The sequence below is a fragment of the Syngnathoides biaculeatus genome, chromosome 20 (genome assembly GCF_019802595.1).
Source record: "Syngnathoides biaculeatus isolate LvHL_M chromosome 20, ASM1980259v1, whole genome shotgun sequence".
Classification (NCBI taxonomy): domain Eukaryota; kingdom Metazoa; phylum Chordata; class Actinopteri; order Syngnathiformes; family Syngnathidae; genus Syngnathoides; species Syngnathoides biaculeatus.
The window spans coordinates 3390260-3402987 of record NC_084659.1 but is presented as its reverse complement, the minus strand read 5'-3'; the positions used below and the strand labels follow the sequence as shown (position 1 = coordinate 3402987).

General features: G+C 41.3%; 1 protein-coding gene and 1 long non-coding RNA gene across 11 annotated transcripts in view; one reads left to right on the top strand and one right to left on the bottom strand.

Moving 5' to 3' along the window:
* Positions 1-919: 919 nt before the first annotated feature.
* LOC133493618 (uncharacterized) overlaps positions 920-12728 on the top strand; it is a 29741-nt gene continuing 17932 nt past the window's right edge. For 2 of the 10 annotated variants that reach the window (XM_061807165.1, XM_061807171.1), the window contains exons 1-2: positions 5338-5573; positions 7471-7581. The gene's annotated coding sequence lies outside the window, so the exon portion shown is untranslated. Of the gene's footprint in view, positions 1074-1158; positions 1456-5337; positions 5574-6534; positions 6809-6918; positions 6965-7470; positions 7582-12728 lie in introns of those variants that run through there. The other 8 variants (XM_061807172.1, XM_061807169.1, XM_061807174.1 and 5 more) reach the window with 6 other exon arrangements.
* On the bottom strand, positions 3506-5555 carry LOC133493649 (uncharacterized). The gene is made up of 3 exons (XR_009793077.1): positions 5541-5555; positions 4527-5154; positions 3506-4097 (listed from the first exon to the last, which is right to left on the bottom strand). It is a non-coding gene; the product is annotated as an uncharacterized LOC133493649 (long non-coding RNA).

Here is a 12728-nt window from a genome sequence, read left to right as displayed (position 1 = left end):
GAAATAAAATAACTTTAATATGGTGCACAAAGAATTGGGTGATTCCAGTCTTTAAAGTGTAACATCTATGACATGCCGGGTTCCCGAGCTCTTGTGCCAACCGACACCCGAGCTTATCACAGCCCACACATGATAATGCAAACAAATAAGCCTTCCTGGTTTATCAAACATACACAGACTCTCACGTAACAATTTGCAATACTTGGGGTTACATTAAAATCCAGAGGAAGGATGTCTACATACACAGTTGCAGAGATTAAAGGTCAGAGGTGAACTCTGTCTCTAAACTTTTGGTGTAGTGAAATGTTTGTTTAAAAAGCTTTGATACTGTCGCCTCTACAGTGTCAAAAGTGTTGCTGTTGAATTTTTTTTTACCCTTCTCTACAACATCGGGACAAACAACCACACTCATAATCACACCTAGGGGTAATTTAGAGTGTCCAATTAATGTTGCATGTTTTTGGGATGTGGAAGGAAACCGGAGTGCCCGGAGAAAGCCCACGCAGGTACAGGGAGAACATGCAGACTCCATACAGGCGGGACGAGGACTGAACCCAGCACCTCAGAACTGTGAGGCTAACGCTTACCCACCGTGCTGCCATACATACATATATCTTAAAAGTGATGGATTTTCTTCAACATGGACAGTATGCCTTATGTGCACAATTGTTGTGTATCTTATCCAATGAAGTAGACTTGAACACACTGGTTACATTGTTACCACGTATACTAGCACGTTTTAATGCAGTGGTTCCCAAAGTGGGGTGAAAAACGTCTTTCCAGGGGGTACGCGACACGATGTCTGAGACAGAGTAATAATAAAAAAAAATTTGAAGAAAAGAACAAAATAATTTTTTTTCTTCTGTCTCGCTATGTCTCACGTCCTATCTATCCTATTTTGAGCCCAGCCCAGATGAATGATTCAGGCAGCGCCACGCCTCAGCCCTACAGTGCCGGTAACTTAGCGGAGAGAGAGAGAAAGGAGAAAGAGAAGGCGCGTGGCGTATCGTTTTGAAGTATCAACTTGAATGTGATTGAAGAGGTGAAGTAAAAGAGAAGACTGGTCATTGAAGGTAAGAAAGTAAGACTAATTAATAATACTACACTACGCTGTCGTTCATGCCTACTGCTGCATACATAGCCCTTGCTTTTTTCCAGTATGTCTGAGAAGAGGCGCAAGTGGAATAATGCCTACGAGCGGTTTGCCTTTACTGTGCAAACTGGTCCAGATGGAATTGAGAAACCACAATGCTTCAAATGCAACAAGGTGATATGCAACTCAAGCCTGAAAGTGTCCAAATTGCGAGAGCACTTCGAAACACTTCATGGGGAAACGGGGAAACCTCGACTCCAAAAGACTATGCAGCAAAGAGAATGAGGTTCGATGCTGGAGTCAAGCTGCTGAGTCATGGATTTGTTCCAATTGAACAACCTATTCTGGAAGCGTCTTCTCGGGTAAGTAAGCTAAACAATGAAGACAGTAACCTAGTCCAGTGCATTTGAGTTTGTTCCCAACAAATTTTGACTATCGCGGGTGGCTTATCAAAGGCTGATGAATTGGATAGCTCACAAACGCAGCAGAGGATCGCGTATCTCACTGGCAGGTTTGAATTATTGAATCAGCTCAACCTTTCGCTGCAAGGCCCAAGTGTCAACATTATCCGGGGGAAGGAGAAACTTTCAGCTTTTCAGGAGAAGTTGGCTTGATGGGAGAACCGAGTGGGAAATGATAACTTTGCTAGTTTCCCAGCACTTTACGGCCTCTATCTGAGAGAAGCTGATATCAAAGAAGAAATCCAGCATCATTTGAAAACACTGCGGGGAAGTTTTGACCACTATTTTACACCTTATGAATTGTCTGGAAAAGAAGAATCACGGGGTTCAAGATTTTTTGGGCTTCAATCGTGACACGATGCACGACGACAACGACAGAAAGGAAAAACACATTGAACTCCGTCATTGAGAAGCCATCCGTCAACAATTTGAGAACAAGCCAAACAGCACCTTTTGGTGCAAGGGGTTGTTACTGTTCCCAAAACTCACCAAGTTGGCCGTGGAATACTATGTTCCCTTGGTTTTCAACTCTATTAGATGTGAAGAAGAAAAAAACAAAGTCATCTGGAAGCTAATCGTGATGTGAGGATTGCCATTACCAGTGTTGAAACACGTTTTGATTTATTGTGCAAAAATAAAAAGCAAGAGTACGTGAGCCACTAAAATTGCATATTTCTTTGTACCAGAATGGCATAGCTGTGTCCAGCACTACATTATTGGCGAAGGTTGAGGTTGGGTAAATGGTGGACTACATCCTCAACCGGTCGCCAATCAGTTGCAGGGTGGGATGTGAATAATGTTCTGTAAAATGCATTATAGCGGCACGGTGACACGGCTATAAAAGGTTGGCCTCATAGTTCTGAGGTCCTGAGTTCAGTCCTGGCCCACCTGTGTGGAGTTTGCATGTTCTCCCCGTACCTGCGTGGGTTTTCTCCGGGCACTCCAATTTCCTTTCACATCCGCAAAACATGCAACATTAATTGGACACTCTAAATTGCCCCTAGGAGAGATTGTCAGTGTGGCTGTTTGTCGCCATGTGTGTGTGATGTGTTGTGTGTTTACACATAGGTATCCATTCTTCCATTTTCTAAGCCGCATGATGGTTGCAGGAGTGCTGGAGCCTATCCCAGCTGTCAACAGACAGGAGGCAGGTTACACACACACACACAGACACGGGGAGAACATGCAAACTCCACACACGGAGGTCCGGGATTGAATGCAAGTCTTCGTAACTGTGAGGCCAATACTATACAGCTGCTCCACCGTGCTGCCTAAAGTATGTTGTTGTTTAAACAGTACCAGCATGAGAGGCTATAACTAAGCTACTAATAACCAGGAATGGTTAGATGCGTGCAAATTTCCCCGGCTGATGAACGAGCCTCAACTTTGACAGCCACAGCTTTATCCTGCCAGGTTGACCCCATGGGAGGTTAAACAAGGACAAATTTGGGTGCGTTTTCTCAGTTTTGTTGTAGTTTGGTGCAGAACATGTCGGCATCTTGGCTTAGCAAGAACAAATGTTCTGTAATGCTCAACACTGTTGACGTCTGGATCGAGGTCAAGGATGTTTCTTCCTGGTCTGGCTGTCAAAATTGGCACATATCCAGATTTTGCTTGGATTTTAAAAATGTCTTTTGGTTTCATTTTTTTTCAATTAATGTCCAAAATATGTGTAATAATAATAATAATAATAATCTTACTTCACATTGTAGGGTTTATTGTACATATGAATTTTGGGGAGAGTCTTCCTTTAACTCTGTGCTTCCGCGGCAGTTCGGGCGCATTGCCATGGAGAACTATGCCCTTGACGTGTTTATTATATTACAAAAATGTTAGCATCAGCGAGAATTTTTAGGGTCAATAGGGAAATCGGAACCACAAGCTCTTTTTTTACGCCTTAACGAAACAGTAAAACATGTAATTGTGCATTGTAAAAGATAAACACAACAACTCTTTTTTTTCTTTTACTCTAGGAAAGACAGCTTGGGATAAATAGATAAGATAGATCGCATAAATAGAGGAACAGAGATGCATTATTTATTGTAAATAAATGTTTTGAGCAATTACGTCCACAGGTGTATGGAGTAAATGAACATGTCATTTAAATATAGTCATTGCTTCATCTTTTGATCGGATCGATTTTGTTAATTTTTTAACATTATGTATGTCTGGCATTAATTGGTTACAATTAATAACAATTGGTTTGTTTCTTTTGGCACTTGCATAACATTGGGTACACCACATTTATGTGGTCAAAACATTGTGATAAGGCCAAACAAAAATAATGTTATGTTTCCGGTAACACAGACTCAGAAAACTAGGGTCGGTATAGGTAGGGAATTTTTTGCTTTCTCTTGCATGACAGTCTTTGAGTCCCGTATCCTGATGTTGGCTTCAACCCAAAACAGCAGTGCTGCAACACGTGAACAAGCTTCTCCCAGGCCAGCCTTGCAGTAGCAATGTGCAGCAACAATTTCCCCACTTTGTTCAGCAATAATCCAAGGCCAAAGGGGCTTTTTTCGCAATGCTTGGGAATGGAGAATCTGTAAAGATAATATTGGAGTTTTTAACATACACGCATGTATACCTGTATTAAGTATCATGCACATTTAATTAATATGACTGAATATTTTCACCTATCATTAGTGTAGCAAATAAAAATTTCACAAAAGAATATAGGCTTGTGAACTTTATATTTTATTGGAAAAAAGTCTATTTCAAATATTATTATTTTGAAAATATATGTAGTACAAAGAGGCAGAAATATAAAAATAAGTTAATTATACACTTTGCTGCATGGCATTACTCAAATTATCGTTAAATGACTCCTGGCCTCACTAAAATTACATACATTTAAATGTACATGAATTAAATAATTGGATTTGCTAAAAAGCTGTAGTGGGAACGTCTACATTGAACTGAGAAAGTCACAGTGTGATGAAATATAGATCATATGAAATGTAAATACTGACCTTTCCTCTTACTAATTGGTATCAATTTCTAGGCGAACTGATTGTATGCATCCATGCTCTTGTAAGCCTTCAGGTCATCCATGGTATAAACACTTGGAGTGAAGATAAAATAGTTCACAATGTCAGGGTAAGTTACAGCAGGATAGTATGTCACATCTGTTGTCCATTCCTGTTTGGGTAACTCGTAGGAGTCAACTCCATCAACCAGAGCAAGTTTCTCCTTGTTATGATTCCTTTCGACAGCTGGCTAGGTGTCAACATGTTTACACTCCATGTCATTCCTGTCCGAAGAACCATCCGCGGCTGCTGGCCCGCAGCTCCGGGGACCTTTGTTTACGCACTTACGTCCCGCGCGTTGGCCTCCGAGTGGTCAGACTCTGGCGTCATTCCGCCCGAAAAACCATCCGAATATTCAACATTATTTACAGCCACAGGTTCAAATCTGTATGAACGTATTCCCCCGTCTTCCTGATCAACCGATACTGCTATTTCTTCATCAGATGAGGAGAAATTCGAGAAATTCGTGCCGGGCATAAATGGTGTCCCATATAATCGAGCCTTTGGTGCTGCACCCTATACGTCACATCCGAGCACATAAATCATGTGACTGGCGAAAATGGCAGCGCCCCTGAAAATTCGTAATTGTTGTCAAAATAGAGTACATATTATATGACTTATTGGATACATTGTTCATGCAAACCACTGGATTTCCCCTTAAAAGGACAGACCACCCTAATGACGTAGTTTACGTCCTTGGACCACCCACTTCAGCCTACTGAAGTCAAGTCACGTGCCCCTTTTCAATACAATATTCATTCTTCGGTGTCACAACAAATAAAGCATCAGCTGGAGCGCGGCTTTCTCTGAACTGAACGAAAAACTTTTACTATTTAACTTGTAGCAACCTTTCGATTTTTGAGACTGATTAACAAAAGGTTTTTCTTTACTTTTTCCTTACTGTAACTCATCTAAAAATGGAACGTGGTGCGGCACCTTTTCGAGACAAATGCTCACCTGTAAGTGGGACTCAAGCGTTCAATCTGCAAGGTAATGCTTGGCACAAAGTCACTGTTATCTTGACAAAATCCAAGTGGCTGGCTGTGAATTTGTTCTCTAGCTCTACAATAACCGAATGCATTTTTAATAACACCGTCATGTCACAAAAACCCATCCATCCATTTTCTTAGCTGCTTATCCTCACATGGGTCGCGGGAGTGCTGGAGCCTATCTCAGCTGTCAACGGACAGGAGGCAGGGTATATCCTGAACTGGTTGCCAGCCAGTGGATGGACGCTCACATTTGTTTGGCAGTTTTTACACCGGATGCCCTTCTTGAGGCAACCCCTCTGCTCCGGGGAGAGAGCTGGCATAATGGAGCACAATCCGCATCCATCTGTCTCTACTTCCATCAGTTCAGTCTTTAGAGAAGTGGCTATATTTTTTACTGGATATATGTCCTTGTTGATGTTGAGGCACGTACTGGAATGTGTTGTCACACCAACTCAGCACTAAATTGACGATTTAACAGTATTTTTAAGTCACTGGTTCATGTTGATGTAACTGCAGATTATGTGTCGTAGATAGCCAAACAATGGATAGTTTTTATTTTTTATTTTTTTTTTTTTTTTGGGGGGGGGTAGTACAGAAATGAAATTCCTGCCACTCGGCAGCTGCTGTTCTGTGAATTCCCACACCTAAACCAACACCAAACTTTAATGCACTGGCAAACAAGATAAACAAACGTTTATCTTAAATAACCGTTTCAAAACCGCTTTGTGGTGATGATGTCGTTCTCTCACCACCGCCGCCCGAGTCCTTCTTGGTCGGGGAACGCAAATTCTTAAACCTGTTTGGTCAAGTGTTGTTCAACATTGACCATACCGCGGGTTGACTTCCTAGGTGGGTTCCTCTCTTACTGCAGCTCCGTCAAGAGTCAAAAGATAAACTTTAATTTTGAAGGGGCAGGAGCGGTGATCTGTCGTTTTAAATATTTGTGCCGCGAGGGATGCTAGGATTACCATGATTTTTGCCCTGGCCGGACGTTTGAGCCTGTTGCCAATGGCGGAACCAATAATAGATGCAGAGTGCACAGTCTAGTTTTTATTTACGTCATTGTTCGAAACCTTGTAGCTTCAGCAAGAACAGATGCGGTGCCACGGCCGACCCGTTTAAAGATAGTCAGCATTAATCCCTGGTGGTCTTGTGGTTAGGGTTCCTATCCCAGTAAGGCTGCGTAAAAGCTTGAGCCTGTTTCGTCAAGTGCTGTTCAACATTGACAATGTTGTGAGTTGACTCAGCTTTGTTCTTCTCTTAATGGAGTTTGTCCCTTTAAATTGTTTTGCCGTAAAGGATCATGGGTAATAAATCTCCTTTCACTTCTCTCGTTGCGGGAGGTGAGACGATCATCCTTCAGCAAGTCTTCCTGAATTTGGACCAAATGTGAATCCTCGACATCGGACACCCCTTTAAGTGCTTTAATGAACTAAAATCTCATTCGTGCTGTCATAGTGTCTGGTTGGAGTCGTCTTGTCCGCGTTAAATCTTCTCAGCCTAGTTTATTTTAGTTTAGCTTATCTTGCTAACAAAAAGACGTTTGTGATCAACACTTAGATTGAGGTAGTCTTCTTTCCGCCATCACCCTAGAAATATTGACGAATAAAATACAGAAAACTGCTCCATTCTATCAGTGTAGTTTGAATTTCTGAAGTTACAAGAACAATTATTTTCTGAATCGTTAAGAATGTTGTGCTAACGCTTCTTTGTTTATTTGTGTCCTGCGAATGGCTGGCAACCAGTTTGGGGTCTGCCCCTTGTGTGGATACGGGGCCATTAAAATGTGATGGCTGTAATCTATATTTTGAATCCTTTTTTAGAAGATTGTTTTCATGTTCACTCTTCATCTTTAATTGTTTCACATGTTGGCTTTGCATTTGCTTTTCTCACAGCTACCAAGTGAACGGCGTGTGAAAATGTGTGCACGAAGACTACAAGGAGGGATTTAGGGGCCCAAAAGAAGTGAAGGAGCCACAACGTTGCGTTCAATCTGCAGTTGTAAAGTTGGTTCACTTCTTTTTCACTTATTGTATGCATTATTAATGTAATGATATTCCTGAGAGATGACACGCTGTGGCGACCCTGAAAGGGACAAGCTGAAAGAAACATATATTTTTGTATTTAAGGTTATTTCATGATACAGTTAAAGATTATAGATGAGAAAATGATACATATTGGATTACATTAATTTCCTCGCCCTCTGACATTTTATTGTACCTCACTTTCTTTGAACCTGATAAAGACTTACCTTAACAATAAAATAAGAAATTGGGGGGGTAAAGATTTTTTTTATCCACCAATCCATTTTCTGACCCGCTTATGCTCACAAGAGTCGCAGGAGTGCTGGAGCCTATTCCAGCTATCTGCGGGTGAGAGGCGGTTTACACCTAGTGCAAAAACATCACTTCCTGGTTCTTGCTCAACAAATGCCTTGAGAGACTTTCCATGGCAGGAGATGAAAAAAAAAAACAAAATCCAGCAACATTCTGACTTGCTATGAAAAAACGGATGGGTCCATTCTGGATTTTTTTTTTTTTTTGTTTTGTCAAAAACATGCAAAATTTTATGTTTTAGGTGTCAGTGGCACTTTAAAGGAGAAGTCCGGTGGTTTGGATTAACACTGTCCAATAAATCATGTCATATGTACTCTACCTTGATAATTTGAGGTTAATTTTGTATCATTTAATCGTGTTTTGAAAATATTTTTATCTGTAATTATGAATTTTCATGGGCGCCGCCATTTTGGCGAGTCACATGACGCAGATGTGATGTATTATTTGCCGCAACAAAGGGTCGCTTACGTTGGTAAACAATCATTGACAGTGCTAATTACTCAGATTTATCCTCAATTGATGGAAGAAAAAAAATAGCAGTATTGGTTGCTCGGGAAGACAGAGGAATACGTCCATACAGATTTGAACCTGTGGCTGTAAATAATGTTGAATATTCGGATGGTTCTTTGGACGGGAATGACGCGAGTCTGACCATGGGGAGGCCGACGCGTGGGACACAGCATTCATCAATCCTATCGATTTTTGGAGTGCGTTTAGGCCAGCCACCAGAGGACTGCACTGAGGACAGCAGTCGTGGCCATGAAGGATGGTAGAACGCATCAGTGAAAGGTAGGCCTTATATTGTGGGAAAGATTGTTTGAGCCAACAGGGTGGCTGGGGTCCAAGTGATCATGAAATTATCTGAGGACCTGGGTTCAATTTTCCTGGAGTTCTTTTTCTTTTTTTTTTCTCAAAGTTTTGTGTGTGTGTCCATGTGTGTGTAGAATCGTGGAGTTTACATATTCTCCCCGTGCCTGCATAGGTTTTCTCTGGGCACTCCGGTTTCCGGTCCTTAAATGATTTATTTATTTTTTCTTACTGGGCAGAACATGCCACCGAACATTCCGCAGATTATTTCTATCCGAATTATGGCAAAATTTAAGCGATACAGTAAGGAAGGCACTGTCATTTGATGGTCGCGTATGCACCTGCGCTCCATCGCATTCCCAAACCTGCACAGTCGAGCACGAAAAATCACACACGTAAAATTTGTTACGAGTAGAAATACATGGATATTGAAAGACGTCGCTTATTTTGTGTAGTCTTGACATTAATTTACATGTTTATTTCATAAACGTTGGTAACAAAACAAGCCTGATCCTAAACAATCAGTATTCACCCGGAAACAGGAAAGGCAAGTTAACCGTACTGAGTATGTTCGAAAGTTATGACAAAAGCACACGCATATATTTTTCAAATGTGAGTGACTGCAGTAAGGTATTTTACTGTGTCCGATCGTGGTGGTTCCGCATGTGAAGACACTACAAACCGATGATGATTTCTCTATTGCGGCACGTAATACATCACATCCGCGCACGTAGGTTCATGTAACTCGGCAAAATGGCGGCGCCCATGAAAAGTCGTAATTGCTGATAAAAAATCTTCTCAAAACACCATTAAATAATAGAGGATTAACCTAAAATTTTCAAGGTACAGTACCTATGACATGACCTATTAGATACATTGTTAATCCAAATGACCGGACTTCTCCTTTAAGAATCAAAAAATCATAAAAAATGTTAAAAATTGTTTTTGTCTTATAATAAGGGCAGGAAGCCTCTTTCCACCAGTTAGCCTTGGCGTTTTTTTTTGGGCGGGGGGGAGTTCTAGGAGAAGCCTTTTCCCCCAATTGTACTTTTTTTTTAATGCAGGCGATCTTCCATGTGTAGTGCCCAAGCTACAAATTGGAAGGTGGTGAGAGTGCTGACCCTCTGTAGGCCCCAGTGGATAATTTTCTCTGCCTTACAAAAACATAAAATAGGCCCAAAAGGCGATTGCAGGCCTTTATTCCTGCCGTGGCCCGGACATTAACTGACGTTGCTACGGCAACAATGCAGCGTACAAACCACTACACAATCACAGGAGCAACCCCATTTTGACTGTCAAGATTAGTAACTGGTGTTTTTCAACCACTCTGCATCATGTTTGTTGTGTGGGAAATCATTCGATTCAAACTAATTGGCGAAAATGAATCAGCAGTGAATGTGCAGTTGGTGACTCTGCGTGCTGTCCAATGATGGTCAGATTAAACATGTCATATGGTTCTCTATCAGTAGGTGGCAACAGGTAGTTAATTACTTTGATTAGTGATGCATCAGGTGGTGGTGACACTGGCATTGTTGCTAATCAAGCTATAGAGCTCATGCACCGACGACATCAAATTTTGTCACTGGCCGGAAGTGCCGGTCAAACAAACCATTGTTCAATGCTATGTCTGTTGGAGACGACACGAAATTACGTCTTATAGCATGACGCCCAGAGATTTGTCTGATACCATTAAACATTTAGAAGGTGATAATAAATGAAGGTACGTGGAAAAATGAGAGACACTTGGCATAGAAGACCCATATTTAATGCCAAAGTCGATGTTTTCGCCCAGAAGAAAGTGGATTGTTAACCCGCTTCGGCTTGTCTTGGACAACTGGATCTACACATGTATATGTGAGTAAGTCGTCGAGATTTACACGGAAGAGTTTGAAAGTTTAGAAAAGTCTGAACGCATACAAATACTTCGTTGCTGGATCTTTTCTCAATCAAGAATAAATCCCATATAGTGATAGAGCCCCTCAGATTTTTTTTTTTAAATACAAATACCAATATTTAAATCAATGACCCCTGGTTTTACACAAACTCGCAATCATTAACTATGATTGGAAAAGAAAAAGACAGCGAGTCATCTCCTTGTACATGGAAGCACGTTGCGGCCACACGAACTTTTGTTAAACTCTCCGTGACAGAGTTTTTTTTTTTCGTTTGTTTAATATGCATTGTTCTCAAATGACTCCATTGTGTATTTAAAAAAAGAAAATAAACCGCTGAGGTAGGCTTCAGTCCCCGTACATGGAAGCAGGTTGCGGCCACACGTTAACCTATGCAAACATCTGTGTGACTGACAGTTTTTCTTTTTAAAATACGCGTTGGAGTCATTTGAGAACAATGCATATTAAAAAAAAAAAAAAAGTCTGCCGGAGAGGTTTACCGAAGTTTAACGTGTGGCCGCAACGCGCTTCTATGTACGTTGGAAAATTTTAATCATAGGTGCATGTCCATTGTGAGAGAGATAATCTAAAAAGAAAAATCCAGAAATCACAATTTATGATTTTTTTTTTTTAACGATTTGTGTGATACAGCTGCAAATAAGTATTTGAACACCTGTCTATCAGCTAGAATTCTGATCCTCAAAGATCATTTTGTCCACCTTTTTAAAGTCCACCTCCATTTCATGTATCCTGAATCAGATACACTTGTGTGAGGTCATTAGCTGCTTAAAGATACCTGTCCACCCCGTACAGTCAGTAATACTCAAATTTGTAAAATGGCCAAGACCAAAGAGCTGTGCAAAGACACCAGAGACAAAATTGTACAACTCCACACGGCTGGAAAGGGCTATGGAGAAATTGCCAAGCAGCTTGGTGAAAAAAGGTCTACTATCGGAGGAATCATTAGAAAATGGAAGAAGCTAAACATGACGGTCAATCTCCATCGGAGTAGAGCCCGATACAAGATATCCCCTCGTGGGGTCTCAATGATCCTTAGAAAGGTGAGCAATCAGCTCAGGACTACACGACAGGACTTGGTCAATGACCTGAAAAGAGTTGGGACCACCATTTCCAAGGTGACTGTTGGTAATACACTAAGACGTCATGGTTTGAATTCATTCATGGCACGCAAGGTTCCCCTGCTTAAACCAGCACATGTCAAGGCCCATCTTAAGTTTGTCAATGACCATTTGGATGATAAACAGGAGTCATTGGAGAAAGTTTTGTGGTCAGATGAGACTAAAATTGAACTTTTTGGTCATAATTTCACTAACCTTGTTTGAAGGAAGAGGAATGATGAGTTCCATCCCAAGACCACAATTCCTACTGTGAAGCATGGGGGTGGTCGCATCCTGCTTTGGGGCTGTTTTTCTGCACATGGGACAGGACGACTGCACTGTATTAAGGAGAGGATGACCGCGGCTATGTATTGTGAGATTTTGGGGAACAACCTCTTTCTCTCAGTGGCTGACTCTTTTAACATGACAATGACCTGAAGCACACAGCCAGGAAAACCAAGGAGTGGCTCCGGAAGAAGGATATCAAGGTTCTGGCGTGGCCTAGCCAGTCTCCAGATCTAAACCAAATAGAAAATCTTTGGCGGGAGCTGAGACTTAGTGTTTCTCAGCGACAGCCCAGAAACCTGTCTGATCTAGAGAAGATCTGTGTGGAGAAGTGGGCCAAAATCACTCCTGCAGTGTATGCAAACCTTGTGAATAACTACAGGAAACGTTTGACCTCTGCAATTGCAAACAAAGGCTAATATTAACATTGGTTTTGTCAGGTCTTCAAATACTTATTTGCAGCTGTATCACACAAATAAATCGTTAAAAAAATCATACTTTTTAGAATATCTCTCTGTGGACATGCACCTTCGATGAAAATTTCAGACCCCCCATGATTTCTAAGTGGGAGAACTTCCAATATCGCAGGGTGTTGAAATACTTATTTTCTTAACTGTAACCATGACTTTGTGCCAACATCACCTTGTCAGATTAAACGCTTGTGTCCCACTTCCAGGTTAGCATTTGTCTTGAAAACGGGGCACTACGTTCCTTT